The sequence below is a fragment of the Macaca thibetana genome, chromosome 9 (assembly GCF_024542745.1).
Source record: "Macaca thibetana thibetana isolate TM-01 chromosome 9, ASM2454274v1, whole genome shotgun sequence".
In the NCBI taxonomy this organism is placed as follows: domain Eukaryota; kingdom Metazoa; phylum Chordata; class Mammalia; order Primates; family Cercopithecidae; genus Macaca; species Macaca thibetana.
In genome coordinates, this window is record NC_065586.1 from 54,344,818 (window position 1) to 54,362,795 (window position 17,978).

The window sequence follows — 17,978 nt, forward strand, 5'->3', positions numbered from 1 at the left end:
TTTCTTTCCTCAGGCTTCAGTTTCTTCACCTGCAAGGTGAGGAAACAGGACTCTCCTCTCCAAGCATGCGCCGTGCAATACAGCTAACAGTGGAGACTGCAATGACTGGACTTCAAAGACTTAGTATGATGAAGAATGTAAAACATCTGCCCTGTGAATCCAATGTATTACCATCCCAATATGCAATCAATGAAAAATGAAAAACAGCCTGGCGGGCAGTCTGATGCACACTTTAAATGGCATGAAGAGTGTTGAGGGAAGGCTCTGGATTTAGGAGGCCTGTCCAGGGAAGGCTACTGGGACCTCCAGGAGGTGCAGGTGTGGCCTGAGGAGGGCTTCCCAGGATGGAGCCATGCGGCAGCCCACAGAAACTCAGGCCGGAGCACAGAGTGGGAAGGTGTGATGAAGAACAGGGGCGGGGGGCAGCGCGGTGGAGCTGCAGCCCAGGGCGCTGGCAGAAGGCTAGCGTGTGATGTGGCTGTGAAAGGAGGCTGAGGCCAGATGGCGGCGACTTCGAATGCCAGGCTGAGTCGCCTGGGCACGCAGCAGGCACTTCCAGGAAGACTGGCTGACCAGGGCCGGGGACCGAGGGAGGTTCCTGAGGGCGTCCAGGTGAGTGGTAGGGTCTCTGCACCTCACAGGCCACTGAGACCCTCTGGGCCTACACCCTCCAGCTTCCTCTCCCTTCAGGAGAGGACAATTTATTTATTCATGAGCATACAAATGCTCCCACCAGGCAGCCAGCTCCTGTACACCTCACTTCTAATTATAGCAGGAATTTCATTAATGCTGGAGGGAGATGCCAGGTTTCCAACCACCCCTTGTTAGTGGGCACAGGCCGCCTCTCGTTCTCTTGCTCCAGCTGGTGGCCAGCGACCCACATGCCCAGGACGGTACAGGGCAGCTGCAGGGTGGGCTAGCAGCCTGCACTCCTGAGCCAGGAGGTAGCTGGCACAGCAGGGCCATGGGGAAGGGATGGCACCTGCCCCCACCACCTGGCCACACACGGAGTGCAGCCTCCAGCAGCTGGGAATGTGGGGCTGTCTCAGACCCACCAAAGAGCAGGGTGGGAGGAAGTGGCATGTTGGCTGGAGCCAGATTTAGGCAAAGGCAGCAGGTAGGGAGGCCTCTGTTGTACAGAGCCCTGGGGATGACAAGAAGCAGTGATGCGGTGGCACGGTGCAGCCGTGCTGCTGGGAGGCCTGCTAAGGAGTGGCCCTGAGAAGGAGAGCAGAGGTGAGGAGGTGCAGGGACTCTGGGATACGCTGCAGGGACAGGGAGGCGTGCTGTGGAGGAGGCAGCGTCTGGGAAGCTGGGCAGGAGAGAGCTACAGGGAGAGATGAGGATAGATAGCCACAGGGAGACGGGACAGAGACACGCAGAGACGGACCCACTGCCCCACCCTGCAGGGAGAGCCCAGACACAGGCACGCGCGCGCGCGCACACACACACACACACACACACACACACACAGCTGAGCTGGAGCTTGGAGGCCAAGGCTGGAAGAAGTAAAGAAACGACTAGTGCCAAGTTAGGCTTGGCTGCTCACAGAGGACCCCCCTAGCAGACCAGGCCCGCCTAGGGGGAGCTGGTTGGGCCCACCCAGAGACTTCAGGCCAGAGGCTCAGGGTGTAAATCTGTGGCAGGAGGCATGGCCGCCAAATCCATGCCCTCCGGTGACCATGGGGAGCTGTCAGGACCTCCAGCTGTGGGAGGGCAGGTCAGAACACTCGGGCCTGAATGCTTGCCCCCCACACTGCCCCTCAGTCCGCTCCACTGTGGTCCGGGCCGCCCAGGCCAGTCTGAATGTGAAGCCAGTGTGCACATGGAGGTCCTGATACACACGGGAGGGAGGGATCTCCCCTTCCCTTGAATACTCATGAATATTCACATGTCGTGCTGAACAATCACACCCATACACAGGTGCACACTAGTACACACGCACTTACACACAAGCACACAGTCACACACCCTCCTCCTTCCCTCTGGAAGCTCTGAGCCTCCCAGAGCCACTACTCAGGCTAGGATTCACTGTCATCCTGGGTCTCTGGGCAAGGAACCCCGGTCCCACATTAGGGCCAGAATGAGAGAAGCTGTTAAGAGGAAACTGGCTTTGTCAGGCCCAGCTCAGGCTCCCAAACTGAGCTCACCCAGGCAGGTGAGTTCACACTCCCCTGGAGAACACACTCCCCATCTGCTGCCCTCTCCTGAAGGATCGTGGCCCAAATATCAGAAAGGGAAAGGGAGCTGCTGAGGTAACACCAGACAGACCAGCATATAAGACCTAGGTCTGAGGCCCCCACCTCCAGACAAGGGCTTTCTATTTCTCCCCATCCCCCTGCCCAACCCACAGCCTGTTAGACACCCCCTGATGTAAGGAGTATGGCTCTTTCCCTCAACCTTGCTCAGTGCCCCTATGTCCATGCAATGGGGCCAGTCAGGGAGAGCAGGCACTGATGCTTCAGCACCTGTATCCTCATCCAGTCCCCCCGGGACCTTTGGGAAGGGGATCCGAAGGGAACAGACTTCCTCCCCACCAGTGCAGCCTCCCCAGTAACCATTCTGGAGAGCCTCATGCTCTCTCCCAGACTCAGGGATGCTCCAAGCCCCAAAATCCACTGTCTAAGTGGCCCATACAACCCAACCCCAGCTTGCACACAGTTTAGTGACAAAGAACTCACCACCTCTGCAGGAGGCAGCTTTTTAACATAAAATCTCCAGACAGCTCAGACTCTTGGAAAGTTGAACTGAAAGATGCCACAGAGATAGCATGGTTACCACTACAGGGCCCAAGGTCTCCTGGCTGGAGTTCACCAAGCAAGACTGTCCTTTCATCATTAGCCTGGAAAGTGACAGAACTGGCCCCTCACCCTGACTGTCACTCCAAATTATAACAGAGCTACAGTCACAAGATCCTGTGGCCAGTACCACCTCCTTCACTCAAGACAGCTAGCTAGGGCCCACAACAATCACTCACTCACTCACTCACTCACTCACTCACTCACTCAATTAACAGAGTATCAATGGGGCCACTGCTCTGTGCCAGGGACTAAGACATGGTAGTGAAACAAGGGTTCATTCAATGTTTAGTTTAACAGCTGCCCTTCACCCATTTTACAGGTGGCAAAGCTGAGTCCAGGGAAAGGCAGCACCTTCTCAAAGCCATACAGGGAGCCAATGGTCAAGAGCGGAGCCCCACGCTGCCGCTGTTGGCGCTGACAGTGGGCCAGCCTGGGAAGAAGGAGAGAAGGCCGCACTTCCGCCGTCTCCACCCCCGGCCGTTTCTAGGACACCGAGGTATTGATTACCACCCTAGCCTTGGAGTGGTTTTCTTTTCTTTCCTTTTTCCACCAAGGCTTTCTGTTCCTCATTTTTTTTTTTTTTTTTTTTTCAAAGAATCAACTCGAAGCCGCTCCTATGATTAATTACCAGCTGCCTAATGCTCCGCCACTGGCAATTTCTGGAAAAAGAATGAATTACCTTGAAAAACATCCGAAAAGAGAACCCACCATGAAGGAGAATTTCAAAGGTTACCAGACAATTAGCAGAGGGTTCCCCTAGCCTTATCGAGTTGCAGGCAGGCCCCATCGGGGAGGGGCAGGCCACCAGCCTGGGGGCCACCCTCTGGCTCCAGAAAGCAGTGGGCTTGGCAGGCTGGACAAAGGCCGCAGGGCTTTCCCCAAGCAGCTCCCACGCTTGTCCTGGGGCCCCGCCCCTGGTCTCCAAGGCCTTGTGCACTGGTTAATCCTGACGGACCTCGGTTCAAATCCCCACTCCAGCACTGACGGCTCTGTGGGTTTCCTAACCACGCCGAGCCTCTGGAGAATGAATTAGACAAACCTCCCTGTGGGATTCTTGTGGGGAGAAAGAGGTATTAAAGGAGCATAGCTCCTGGCACACACACAGCAGATGCTCATGAGGCAGTAACATTTAAAAATATTCATGGCTTCTAAGCATCCTCACAGCAGCCCTGTCAGCAATGTCAGTATAATCAGCCTCATTTTCAGATGAGAAAGCTGGCTCTCACACAAGGGAAGGGACTGGCCCAAGGTCACGCAGCGGATCAGCAGACGGCCGAGATTTCTTGCAGCGGGAAGGGAGACGGAGCCTGGCTCTCCAATGTCGGAGCCTGACTGAGGCTCGCCCGGCCTGCCCCAGGCCCCTGGCAGTGCTAAGCTCCAAGAGGGACGCTGAGGGCAGCAGGGGATGTTAGGAGACAGCCCCACACCAGGGCGAAGACTCCCCTCTCCTGGGTGCCTGAGCACCACAACGCCTTGGGACAAAGGGCTCTGGCCCAAGTGAGGATTTTTGTGAAGCCTCTCATCTCTAGGTTGAGAGTTGCCAAGGAAACAGGGATTACACAGGTCACCCTCGGGCACAGGGCCAAGGGAGATCACCCTGAAATGCCACCCCATGATGAGAAATGCTGGGGCACGGGACAGAGCTGAGCTCAACCTCAGGACCTGCTGGCCCCAGCTGCTCTCAGTTGCTCCTCAAGGGGCCCTGCCCCCCTTATCAGGCCAGGGGTTCAGTTCGTGTCCATCCTGGCACTGATGGGTCTTCAGGGGGAGCAGGGTGGTGAAAACTGAGGTGTGTGGAGAGAAAGGTGGGTTCCAGCACCCTTGAGGAAAAGGACTGACATGTCCCCAGTCCTTGCTGTGTGCCAGGTGTGCAGTCTCCTCACCGCGACAGTGGGGCAGGTGCCGACATCTCATTCCCATTTGATAGATGGGTAAACAGAGGCACAGAGTAACCATGTGTGCCAATCAGGATTTGAACCCAGGTGGTCTGACCCCAGAGCCCAGTGTGTATCCACCTCAGCGTGTTTGTGAGAGTGGGTAGAAGGGGTGGTAGCCCTGCACCCATTTCAGCCCAAATATTCCTGCTCACCCAGGCCTCCTTTCGTGGGGCTGCCCCTACCCCACAGGGTTTAGAGCGGTACAGACAGGGCTCCTGTGCCAAGACCAGGTAGCCAGACCTGCCCCTCTCCCTAGGCAGACCTCCAGCCCCCACCCCTAGCAGCTGCTCTAGAGAAATGCCAGGCCAAGAGGTCCCTGGGTGCCAGGTAGAGGGACGGCCCATTTGGGGCATGATGAGGTTCCAGTAAAGGTGACTTGTACCCACTCCTGCCCATCAGGGCTGAGGCCCGAGTCAAAGGTCCAGCATGCTAGGGCCAGCACCTGCCCTCATCAGGACTTGCCTGCTTCCGACCCAGCCACCTCCCGCCAGCCCAGTGGCACACCTACCTCAGTGATCTGCAAACCACCAGTGGCCCACGCGCCGGTCAGCAGCTCGCGGCCCCTCCACCTCACTCCAGCTCCATCCTGCTGCAATAAGAGCCGGAGGTCAGTGGGTCTACCCACAGCAGAGGCCCGGGCACTGACCATGAGGCCACTGCTCAGTGCCACCGTATCATCCCCATCTGACAAAGGAGGACTCCGAAGGGACATGATGGGGTGCCCTGGCCTAAACAAGCCCCTGACTCCCCACACCTGCTAGTTACTGGTTATGTGACTACGGATATGCTCTCAGACTCTCTGGGGTTCAGTTTCCTCATGTTTCAAAGTGGGGTCAAAATATGTCTCCAGGTCACTGGGAGAATCCAAAGAGACGTGATGACAAAGGCACTTGGCATTCACCCATTCATTTAACAAACATTCAGCAAGCATGCCGATGTGATAGTGATCCCTAGCCTTGCGGAGACTCAGACGAGAGCAAAGAATCAAATAATACAAAAGTAATAGCACTGCTTGCCAGAAACAAACGATGAGTCCAGGGTCCACAGAGCAGAGACTCAAGGTCCCAGGTAGCCTCTCTGGGGAAGTGAAGTTGAGCAACAAGCCAGGGAGAGGCAGGCCAAGATGCGGCAAATAGCGTTCTAGGCAGAGGGAACAGCATATGCGAAGACTCCAAGATGGAGAAAAGTGACTGGCCCAGTGGAGGACTTGGGGTCCGTGGTGTAGCAGATGCACTGAGCAAGGGAGAGGGTGGTGTGAGTGGGGACCACGGGCCAGGGACAGTAAGAGAGAGAATGGGCAGGAGCCACAGCAGCATCTGGGCAGCTGAGGGACGTGACCCTAGTTCTAGTTCAGGAAGCCCCCATGGCTGTGAAAGGAGAAGGGCTTGGAGGGATAGGAGGAGGCAGAAGAGCAGTGGGGACGCTGCTCCAGAGTCCAGGCCAGAGACAGTGGTGCCCGGGGCAGAGACAGCAGCAGGCAGAAGTGCAGGGCCTGCTGGTGCACTGGGCATGCAGGTACACGACCATCCTTGTTGGGTGGCGCTCGGCTGGTCCACCTCCTCAACGGCCCACCAACACGCCCCCCACTGCCCACAGAGTCCCGAGGGCAGGAGGGAAGATGAGACCCAGAGGTCTGGTTGGTGGGCTTCTCTGGGGTCTCAGCTGGAGGCTGGGATGTGCATATCCCTGAGTTCAGGCTCTGGCTGTGAAAGTGTCCCGATGCGTGGCCGTGAACAATCACTGTGCCTCTCTGCACCGGAGTGCCCACCTCTAAAAACCAGGAAACCTGACTGCAGGGCCGAGCTCCTCTCAGAACAAGGCCCGTGGCTCACAGCAGGGGAGGTGGTGCCCACATCACACGAAGCATAGGCCTCCATATATGCCAAGGGGCTGGGTAAGGGCCTTAGCCTGGGCTCCACCTCACTGTGCACAGGCAGGGGCTCCCAGGGAGAAATGGTGCCCAGGCCTCGGTAAGAGGCAAAGAGGCCTGGTGATCGAGAGGCAGGCTCAGTAATCACAAGGATCTGCTTCAAAGCTTGGCTTTGCCCTCATACCAAATGTGTGACTTGGACACGTTTCTTAAGCCTCCCTCTGCCTCAGTTTCCTCAACTGTGGTAGGGGATATAGAAACAACGAGAAGGCCTCCCTCAAAGAGCTGTGCAGACTGTGTAAGGCAGTGCATGTGAGGGCCAGACACCAGCGGCTCTCCGCACACGTCAGCTGATGCATGGATGACCCTGTGGGGGCCGGTGCTGGGCTCCATGAGTGCTGGAACCCTACACCCCAAGATCCTGGAGCCAGGCCCAGCGTCCCCACCCCAGCCATGGGGAGAGGAAGTGGCTCTACATCCTGACCTTCTGGTTCTGGCAGCCCCCAAATTCTGCTTACCTTGGAAATACAAACGGTTTTGGGGTTCATTGACCCCAATACTTCCCTTTCACTGAGGAGGAAACTGAGGCCCAGAGACAGGCAGCGTTTGCCCTCATATGGGGTCATGCAGTGAGTCAGTGACTGGGGCAGAACTGGAGTCAGTCTCCTGCCTCCCCACCGCCCACAGCTAGGCCTTTTCCAAAGGCAAGCTGGCCAGCAGAGCCGCTGACAGAGAGAAAATAATTATCTTGGCAGCTGAGACGGAAGCCAGAGCCGAAAAGCCCTTGCTCCCCAGTGAGCATCGGCCAGGCCCCGTGAAACGGTGTCGGGCCATCAGCCTCTCATGGGTGCTCGGCTCACGGTTCATGCACGTACCTCACTGCCCCAGCCACCCCAGCCACCCCAACCACCCCAGCCCCTTGGTGTTGGGCTTGTGCAAAGGGCAAACTGAGATCAGAGAGGGGAAGGGACCCAGCCAGGGTCACACAGCCATAAGTGGGGGTGCTAGAATTTGAACTCAGGCCCTGGTTGGGGGACAGTGAGCCTGTGTTGGGCCACCCCGCTGGGAAAGAGAGAGGGAGTAGGAGGGCGCCCTGTATTGAGTCCATATTGTGGACTGTGCCCTGGATATTTCCTTTAGCCCTCAGTGAAACGCTGTGAGGTAGACACTGACATCCCTGATTTCCACATGAGGCCAGGAGGTTCTATAACCTCCTGAGGTTGCACAGCTAATAAGGAGCTCACAGGAACACAGCCGGGATGTGAGTAAGCAACCCATGCCCACTCAGTCTGCCCACTACGCGGCAGCCAGCCTGAGAGCCTGAACCCTGCCCAGCCCTGGGAGCTGCTCAGCAGCCCTGCTCAGGGCCAGACGGCGCTGGGCACCCCTCATGCTGGGAAAGGGGGTCTCAGGGACCAGGAGCCTGTGCCATGCTGTGCACACCCACCCTGCTGGTGCCTTAGCCGAGGCTCACAGCCTGTGTGGACTTGGCCTCCTGGGGAGTTCAGGGAGAAGAGAGGACAGGAGATGAGGTGTAGCCCCGTTTGCTCCCAGCCTGGTCAGACGGCAAGGATAAACCACGAAGGGCTGGAGGGGAGCGCTCTTTTCTGTAAAGGCCTTGGTGCCACGGAGTGGGTGCAGCCTGAGCCTCAAGGCCAGTGGAGGCCCACCCAATGTCCCCATGAGGCAGGGACCCCAATGCCCAGATAGTTCTCCCAGGCACCCTCAGCACAGCACCTCTCACTTCTGGGGGGTGTGAGATCCTGACCACAGGGCAGCTTCTCATTTCGAGAACAGAAAGGGTCGCGTGCAGACAGCAGCCTGAAACACCCTTCACTCTCACAGTGCATCTGAAGCTCCTGGGGGAGGGGAGGCCAGGACCCACTCCTGTTTTGCAGAACATGACACTGAGAAGGATGGGGCTGCCAGAGGTGTCCAGCTGGAAAGTGACAAGGCTGAGTCTCAGACAAGGCAGATGTCACTTGGGGGTAGGGACTGTCCTGGGACCAAGAGGGGTTCCCCCCATATCTATCTTCCCAGCCCCACCTTCTCCAGGGATCCCTGGAAGGACCTGGGTATGGGCTGGGGTGGAGGCACTTGGTCAAGCTGACCCAGGGCTGAGTCTGACCCAGAGAGATGCAGGGTCGGTCAATCCAGGATTCCTGGAGGGTAGAGGTGCCCAAAATGTGGGGTATCCAGGACCAGGGGTGGCTCTAGGCCTGTGGCTAAGTAGCCAGTTGGTCTCTACAGCTGCTAAGGCTTGGGAGTCCACAGCTGGGGCTGAAGCCCCTGGCCTCAAGGGTTAGGGCAAGAGTGGGTAGAGCTGGGTTTGAACACTTGCTGGAGGACCTTCAGCAAGTCACTAGGCTTCCCTGAGCCCCTAGCTCCTCCCTAAGTAGGGGCCGACCGCCCTCCATTGTCTCTCACCAGAGAAGGCTCCAGGCTGCACTGGGGGAGGGGGCAGGTGGCCCTGGTGCTGTGCTGGGCAGGGGTTACATCAGGGCTTACACCTTGAACCTGGAATTCAGGGCTCCCATAACCAGGCCTCAGCTCCTCCTTCTTGCTGCTGACCACACACGTGTCTTGGCCCTGGTAGCTGTGAGGCCTTCACAAGATACGGGGTGTACAGATGCAGGTGCCAAGGAGGAAGAGCTCAGCCCACGGTGCCCACCTAAGTCAGGGCAAGGGTAATTACTCAAGGTCATAAGTGGCAAAGCGGGGATCAGAACGGTGGTTACAAGGGTGTCCACCCACACCTGGTCCAACCCACCGCTCCCCTGGCTGAGCCAGCAGAACCAGCTCCCGCTACACTGACCCTCAGGCGCCTGAGCTGTTCTACCCTCATTTCACAGATGTGCCAAACAGCTGCTGGTCAGGCGACAAGCAGATTCTTGGGGTGACAGGGGATTCCCCACCTTGGAGAGCCCCGCCACCACACACATCCCCTTACATGACCCCAGGGACAGGCCCCTGTCCTCCCCTGGCAGGCCAGTGCTGACTCCAGGAGCAAGGCAAATATTTACCCCATGGTTATCCAAATGGGGCTGGCTGCCCCGCCTCCTGCATTCCTGAAATACCTGTTCCCTGACCTCACCAAGCTGGGGGTGAGGATCCAGACACAGGGAAGAGCCAGACCCAGGCTGGGCCAGGGTGCAGGCCAAGGCCCACTGGCCAGAAGGATGAGGCAGCCCTAAATCGCCCCTCCGGCCTTGCACCCACCAGCGGAGGTTCCAGGGTGCTCTGGACATTGGCTGTAGCAAGGACCTCCCCCATGGACAACGAGGGGAGAGGGTCACACTGCCCCAGGGTGCTGTGGCACCAATGCCACCTCAGAGCTCCTGTCATTAGGCCTCAGCTGTTCACACTTGCTGCCAACTGACCACACACACACACACACACACACACACACCCCTTATGCCTGCAAAGAGAACCATTCAACCTGCTCAAACATGGTGGAGTCTCCCACCTGCCAGGTTCCCTCCTCAGTAACCCTGGCAGCTCTCACTGCCCCACTCCACCACTCCATCCTCAGCACAATCCTGTCACCAGGGAGCTGTGAAGTCCCACTTTACGGAGGAAGAAACTGCTGAGCAGAGAGCAAAGGCCACGCATCACACAGTGGCAGAACAGGAGCCGCAGTCCCCTACATGGCGCCTTGTGCAGCTCTACGTCTGGTCACTGTTCTTTGGAACCCTATCCATCCTTCGATGTGCAAAGAGCCACCACCTCATGCTGCCTTCTCTGAGAGCCACCTCCATGGGCTAGGTACCCTCCCTGAACTTCCAGACATGCTGGTGTTTCTTTTCCCTTGCATAATTAAAATTAGGAGCCTGTTTATCTCTTCAGCCTCCAGGCCCATGAGGGCAGGGACCTGGTAGTCCTCATTCCAAGCACAGCAGAGCTGAACCCAGGGATTTGGTGCTCTGGGAGAACTGCACATCCTCTCAATCTTTTCGCCGAAGAGCAGTAACTACAGTTGGCCTCAAGGAACAGAAATGAATGAGGACCTCGGAAGCTGGTAGTTTGGGGTCCGCGGGAAGTCCTGGGTGGGGCTGCCCGAGAGTCCCGAGGTACCCTTGGTTCGATCATCCTGTCGGTCTTCACCTCCTGTGAGGAGGCTCCGGGCTGCCCTCCAGCAGATGGTAGGCACCGTCTTCCCACGCCCAGCCGTGGAAGCCCAGCCTGCCTGCTGGGCCTGCTTTCCGCTCCTTGCCACATGCCCCTTGGCTCCCTCGCCTTCCTCTCTCCCATGGGGAAGGCTGGAAAGTGGCCAGGGAAGGGCGGACAGGCAGCTCCGGGCTGACCTGCTGGGAAGGCAGGAACACCAGGCGAGAGAAGTGCAGGCCTGGCAAGCTGACATCATGGGAAGTCGTGGCTGGCACCTGCTGCTGGGCCCTCAGGACACCTCCATGTGGGGGAAGTTCCTGTGGCCAGAGGAAATGCCATGCAAACCTGGGGTCCCCCACCTGGCACTGTGGGGACCCAAAGAGTGGGAACTGGGGAAGGGCAGCGGGGGGTTCCGAACTACCCTCCTCACCCATCTAACATCTCTGCAACTTGGTTTCCTCATTTTAAAAACAGGGCTATAAAGTGACTTCTAGAAGTTGTTCATTTCATTTATTCCTTTATTTAAAAACAACTGATGACAACGCCTGCTACCCGGCAGAGAAGGAAAAGAAGGAGAAGAGGTAAACAGAGTAGGGCTGGGAGGGGTGGGGACGGGGCTAAAGGCCAGCACCTGCCCAGCCTTTGCGCTTCTCCAGAGTGCTCACACATTGTGTGACGCCAGTGGGGAAGACACAGGAGACGGGTAATCCTCAGATAACTAGGGGCATGTGCATAAAGTGCTGGCGGGCCTGCGCAGCTCGGCCTGGAAACAAAATGGGGGTCAGGGCCACTGTCCCTTGGGCAGTCTTTCAGGCAGGAGGGTACCTCTTCCTGTGCAAAGGCCCAGAGCCTTTGGGGGAGAAGAGCTTTGGGCTGAAGAGACAGCTGCAGAGGGCAGCAGTGAGCAGGATGCAGCTGCATTCCTGGGGCAGGGCACATGCACACATCCCTGGGGGCCTTTCCAAGGCTGCGCCCCCTGTCCAGTCCTGATCTACTGTGCTCTCAGGGCCAAGCTGGAGGGGCACCTCCTCTTGGAGGAAGAGCTCATGCAGCATCGCCCAGGCCCCAGGAATGACTTCTGCCCATCCTGCCTCAGCCGTGCCCTGGCTGTTGGTGCACATGCGTGGCTTGTCTGGCCTCCGGCCCCTGCCAACCTAGCCCCTTGGTGCTGGACTTGTACAAAGAGACAAACTGAGACCAGAGAGAGGGAAGGGCCCAGCCAAGGTCACACCATGATGAAAAGGGGAACTAGAATTCAGAAACAGATGACTTAGGGACTGGCTTCCCTTTCCTTTGAGTTTGCATCAGACCTCGAACTGGGAAAGGGAGGGGAAAAGCTGTCCCGACTGCCCCAGCCAACACCTCCAAGCAAGCAAAGAGGCCTTGAGCTCTGACAGGTGGCCCACTCACACCCGAGGAAGAGGGATGGGGCTCCCTTCTCCCCAGGTCACCAAAGGAACAATTTCTCCTTTAATTAAGGGATGAGGGCACAGCATAGAATGGTGGCCTCTCTGGGTTCCGATGCATCAGAGAGGCCTCAGCTCTGGTGCTTACTTAGCTGCGTGATGCTGGGCGAGGAACTTGGGTCAGTTTCCTCATCTGTAAAATGCGGGATACTAAGAGTCATTACTCTCACAGAGTTGTTGAAGGACATAACAAGATTAGGCCCATATGCACGTGCACGGGAAATGCTCCGTAAACAGGGGCCATAAGTCATCATTATCACTGGCTCAGGGTTGCTGCCCAGTGTAGACTTGGGGTCCTGCCTGGGGTGGGGGCACTGAACCCCGTATCACAGAGACAGAGAAAGACCCAGGGCTCTGAGAAGATGAGTCCTGGCCTCAGATGAGTCCAAGACCGACTCAGGGGAGGCTTCATAGAACCAGCTGCTCCCCGGAGAGGGTCACCTCCTCTTCCACAGCAGCAGCCTAAGGTGCCAAGCATCCTTCAGGTGCAAAATCCATGCCAGGTACTCCCTTCCACACCCACCACTCATCAGGCTCCACAGGGTGGGCACAGCCACCCCTTTTCCAGGGACCGAGGTCTTGCTTAGAGGGGCACCCAGCTGGGGGTGGCCAGACCAGGTCCCCCGGCACCCACCTGGGCCCTTGCCGCTCCCAATGCCAGGGATCTAAGTGGAATTTCCTGCTGGTGGCCTCTCTTAGAAGTTTTGCCTCTTGCCTCTGTCCACTCTGCTTGGTGCCAACCATCTGGCCCTATGCTTCTGAGAGCTGCCCTAGAGGGCACCCCATCCCACCTCTGGGAGGCACCCAATCCTAAATGCCCTGCAGCATTAAATGGGCCTGGCAGAGGCTCTCAGGAGAGTCCTTGGAGGTCCTTGGGAAGCTCTGAGTGCAAGCCTGCCACCCTACAGAGAAGGGGACACAAACCCAAAGGCGGTTTGGGGACCAGAATGGAACCCAGGTCCATTTTGGTGTTGGAGGTCCAACTGAGGACCCAGGGGGTCCAATCCTGACCCACAAGAAAGTCACTTATCCCTCTAGTCTGTTTCCTCATCTGGGGCTAACAGCAGCTCAAGGATTAGATGAACTGACATACCCATGATTGGCACAGGAAGGTCGCGGGGCTGAAGGGCACGGGCACTGTCGGTGGCACACACAAACCACTGAGCACTGAGTGTTCTCGATGACCCCCTTCCTGGGCCAGGCGCCAGCCCCCTAGTGGTCACGCTTCCCAAACAGGCATCCCTCTGGGATTCTGGCCACACGTGGGCCAGGACAGTCTGAAGTGATGGCCGAGACCCAGAGTTAAAAATGCCAGACAAAGGAAAGTCCTGTTCTTGCTAGCGGGCGGTGGCGGGTCTGGGCATGGGCTCTAACCTCACCCAGGCCTGGATGAAATCCTGGCCGGCTCACAAGCCACGTGGCCTTGGCCAAGTCCCTGCACCTCTCTCTGCCTCAGTTTCTTCAATGGGTCATGAGGAGGGAGAAGGTTTAGTGGGTTAACAAGTGCATGGTTCAACCTCTGGCTCTCAGAGCCTGGGCGACAGGAGCGCTTGCTATTTACAAGAACATCAGCTCTCTCCCGCAAGGACAGCCAGTGGTGGTCTGCAGGGGACCCGCTGGAAGGCCGGGGAAGAAAGGGGATGACAGGTTCGCCGATCACGTTTTAGACCCACCAGGGCAGATTCCCAGGGAAGCTTGACTTTCCCCACTGGGATTTTGTTTATACAGAAGTGGGGTTCAAATCCAGCCTGTACCACTCACCCTTGACCTGGGCAAGTGCCTCCCATCCCTTGAAGTCTCTGTCTCTCTGCCAAGCAGGAGGAACGATGCCTGCCAATGCCCCAGGCTCCTAGGAGGACCATGGGATGGAGGACACAGTCCGGCTCAGTGATGGACTACAAGGAGGGTCCTTATTCCGTTCTGTCCACTGCCAGCCCTGTTTGAGCCAGCATCCGCCCAGAGCATGGCCCAGGGCCCACCCCAGAAGGCATTCATGGCCTCCCCAGGGGCTTCCCAGCTGAGGCTGTCAGGGAAGTCCTAGGATGCCCCTTCTTCTCCCTTGAATCTGGGGTCTCATTCATTCTTTCAGAGAGAGGGGTTCCCTCAGTCCAGTGACGCGGTGAGATTCTCAGGGGAGTCACCCTTCACCTGCCCATCAACAGACAGAGCCCATCCTCTGGGGCCCTGGAGAGGCCTAAAAGGCTGGACCCCCATGGTGGGTGTCCTCTTCCTGACACCACAGCACCCAGGACCAGGCTGGCAGGTCCAGGAACCTCCAAATGTTTGCTGGAAGAATGAATGGGCAGTGAAGGCAGCAGTGGCAGGGAACCTGCTTAGATCAAAGAACACGGTGACTGACGCTGGTACAGATTCTATAAGGTGAGTGGTGTTAGCCCCATCTCACAGATGAGGAAACAGAGGCTCAGAGGCATGAATTCACTTGCCCAGTACTAGAAGGTGGTAGGGCTGTATTCAGTACAGGCTCTGGGCTCCAGAACTCATGCACTGGCCCACAGTGCTGCCCGGGGATCCAGGGAGGCGAAGAGAGAGGCCCGTCAGAGGCCATCCAGACCAGAGGTTTCAAGCCTGGCTGCAGGCCCCGCCCCGGAGATCTGATTTAACTTGTTTGGAGTGGGTTATCTTTTTTCCTTTCTTTTCTTTTTTTGAGACAGAGTCTCACTTTGTCACCCAGGCTGGAGTGCAGTGGTGTAATCTCTGCTCACTGTAGCTTTGATCTCCTGGGCTCAAGCGATCCTCCCACCTCAACCCCCCAAGTAGCTTGGACTGCAAGCGCCCACCACCACACCCAGCTAATTTTTTATATTTTTTGTAGAGACAGGGTTTTGCCATGTTGCCCAGGCTGGTCTCAGACTCTTCAGCTCAAGTGATCCTCTTGCCTCAGCCTCCCAAAGTGCTGGGATTACAAGTGTGAGCCACTGTACCGGGCTGCGTTGTCTTTCAAAGCTGCCTCGGATCTCATCTGGGATCATGGCTGAAATCCCTTTCATGGCAGAAGAAGGGGCTCCTTTCCAGGCAGACGGGTGCATGGGGAGGTTTTGTGTGGTCACCCCCCAAGCCTGGCTGCCTTCACAGGGCATACATTCAACCCAACCCAAACCCTTTATCCCACGGATGCTCATTGCTGAGCAGCGCGTCTGCCTCTCCCCATTTTTCTACAGATGAGACCCAGAGTGGCTGAGTCTCATTAGGCCAGCCTAATATTCACTCTTCAATGAGGGAAACTGGTTCAAAGAGGAAAGGGACCTGTCCAAGGTCACCTTCGGTGTTGGGGAGCCTGGGCCCTACAGCCAGGTCCCCTGACTATTCCATCCTAGGTTTTGAACTCTTAGAAACAGAGCAGAGCACCATCACCTGGTGGAGCAGCCCAGGGGCCCAGATGGCGGCGGGCGAGATGAGGCAGACAGGCAGGAGGAGCCAGCACAGCACACAGCCAGATGACACACAGGCCCAGCAATTCCTGACTCATGGCCACCCAGCCCGTGACTCCACCCACCGCCAATGCCCCCACCCTGGCTCACATCCCACAGCCCACTGCAGCCTCCAGAGTCCACTCCCATTCAGAGTTAAAAGCCATGGAGGGAGGGAGGAGCAGTGGGGCCCACCCAGGCCTGAGTGGGAAACCCAGACAACCCCATGCCGGTGGGACACAGAGGCACCAGAGGAAGAAGGAGGGGTGGTGGTGCCAGCCTCAGTGCTGCTCCGAGCAGTGCCTCCCCAGCCTCGCGGACAGGCACGCAGCTACAGGAGGAAAACGAGGCCTCCCAAGCTCAGCTGGTGCTGACACCCACATGGGCCAACTTTCTTTGCCCTGTGACCCCTCCTGAATCAGGGCCCCAACACTGGATGAGTGTGCCAGGCTTCCCTGCTGTCAGTTCCTCTCCCCATGAACTCACTACTCCTCTAAGAACTTTCAGTGGCTCCCCACTGCCTATGAGGTCTAGTCCTAACCCTGACCTGTAACGTTTCCCTCACACGGAAAAGGCTGACTCAAAGGGAAGGGACGCAGGGGGCCCAGCACGGTGTTCCCAAATCTCAAGGACTTCTCACAGCACCCTAAGACACTGGCTCCAAAAGGTCCACTTGCCGGATGCAGACACTGAGGCTCAGAGCGGCAATGTGTCCAAGGCCACCAGAGTCTGAGCTGTGGCCACCCCATGGCAGGGGCTTGGCTGCTCAGGTGCCTGCTCTTCCCTGCTGCTGACAAGCTTTCAGCTCGCCCAGGAGCTCGAGATGGCCCCCGGATCTGTCTTAGCCCATCCAATGTCACAACGACTTAGGTCCTTCCCCGTGGTGCCCTGACCCCTCTGCTTGGCCCCCTTTAAGACACGGCTGATCCCCTAAGCTGCTACCCCTGCTGATACTGAGGTGGGCTTGGGCTTGCTTGGGGAGGTGGGTCATGGGTCAGAGAGCACTTACCAGAAGGGAGGAAGAGGACGGGGTTGGGAGGGTGGTGGGAGAGCCTGCCCCTCAGCGCAGCCCCATCCCTGCTTCTGGCCCGGCTCCCTGAGCAGAGCTGAGAGATGGAGGCCTGCTCCATCGCCCGGCTCCTGGGAAAAGGGGCTCCTTTCCAGGCAGACAGGGGTGGATGGGAGGTTTTGTGTTGTCACCCCCCAAGCCTGGCTGCCTTCACAGGGCATACATTCAATCCACCCCAAACCCTTTATCCCATGGGATGCTCATTGCTGGGCAGAGCGTCTGCCTCTCCCCGTTTTTCTACAGATGAGACCCAGAGTGGCTGAGTGACTTGCCCAGGTGGGCCAGCAGGCTGGTGGAAGATCCCAGACCAAGAGCCCCAGCCTCCTGGCTCCCAGGCCTAGCCCCGCTGTGAGGTTTCTCCTGCTAGGTCCCCAAGGGTCACAGGCTGCGTCTGAGAGGAGATAAGTCATTAGTATGTGTGGGGGGTGCGGGATGGGCATGGGCCCAGAGCTGCCACCATGGGGAGGCCCAGGGAGGGGGTCAGCGCAGGCCAGAGGCAGGGCGGCCCGAGGTCGGGCTTCCTTTCTCTAGAGGGCACGATTCCTGGCAGCAGCTCCCACGGGAAATAGGAGAAGTGCCAGCTGTAGAGAATACGGGGTGGGGCAAAGGTGGTGTCTGGGCAGGGCTTCCTGTTGGGTGGGCGGGTGGCCACTCGCCGAGGCCTAGTGACCTGCACGGCTGCGGCCTGGGGCCAGGCCAGAGTTGGGTTTCGCCTCATCCCTGGCTCAGGCCCAGGCCACCCTGAGCCCCGTCCTCCAGGCCCGCCCTGGCTTCCTGTCCCACTGGCCCCACCCAGCCCAGGGGAGAGGGAGGGCCGAGGGAGCCTCCTCAGAAGCACCAGTGTTTTCTGTGGGCTGGAGTGGGCAGGCCACGCTGGCCTGCTTAGTGGCCTTTGGCCTCTTACCTCTAGGCCTCCCACCATTCATTTTCCAGTGTGAGGCCTCGACAAAAATGGGTTTTCTTCCCAGAAGGGCACACTTCAGACACAGCTGAGCAGGGGCCCCTGATCGAATCCCTGCCTTTCCAACTCAGCAGACAGCAGCGTCCCCTGGGAGAAGTCATGCCCGGGAGACCAGGATGAGAGGAAAAGTGAAGCAAGGCCAAGACCAGGCTTCGAATGCAGAACTTCCTGGAGGTCGAGCTCCTGCAGGAGGCATGCCACCCCACGAGGCCACGCAGCCTGACATGAGGACAACGTGATGTTAACCACAGGCACAGCGCCTAGAGGAAGACCCCTTCACCCGACCCTGGCTGGGCATGCCTGAACCTCTGAAGTGTCTGGAGGAGTCCGGGTGGGAAG

General features: G+C 57.9%; 2 protein-coding genes across 8 annotated transcripts in view; both read right to left on the minus strand.

The window, feature by feature from the left end:
* The window catches only part of PPIF (peptidylprolyl isomerase F), an 860,147-nt gene that overhangs the window by 184,656 nt on the left and 657,513 nt on the right, over positions 1 to 17,978 (minus strand). The window lies entirely within an intron of this gene.
* ZMIZ1 (zinc finger MIZ-type containing 1) overlaps positions 1 to 17,978 on the minus strand; it is a 241,636-nt gene that overhangs the window by 144,121 nt on the left and 79,537 nt on the right. For 3 of the 7 annotated variants that reach the window (XM_050803398.1, XM_050803400.1, XM_050803397.1), the window contains one exon: positions 5,247 to 5,327. The exons of 3 other annotated variants lie outside the window; for them this stretch is intronic. The gene's annotated coding sequence lies outside the window, so the exon portion shown is untranslated. The remainder of the gene's footprint in view (positions 1 to 5,246; positions 5,328 to 17,978) is intronic. One more of the 7 variants, XM_050803399.1, reaches the window with a different exon arrangement.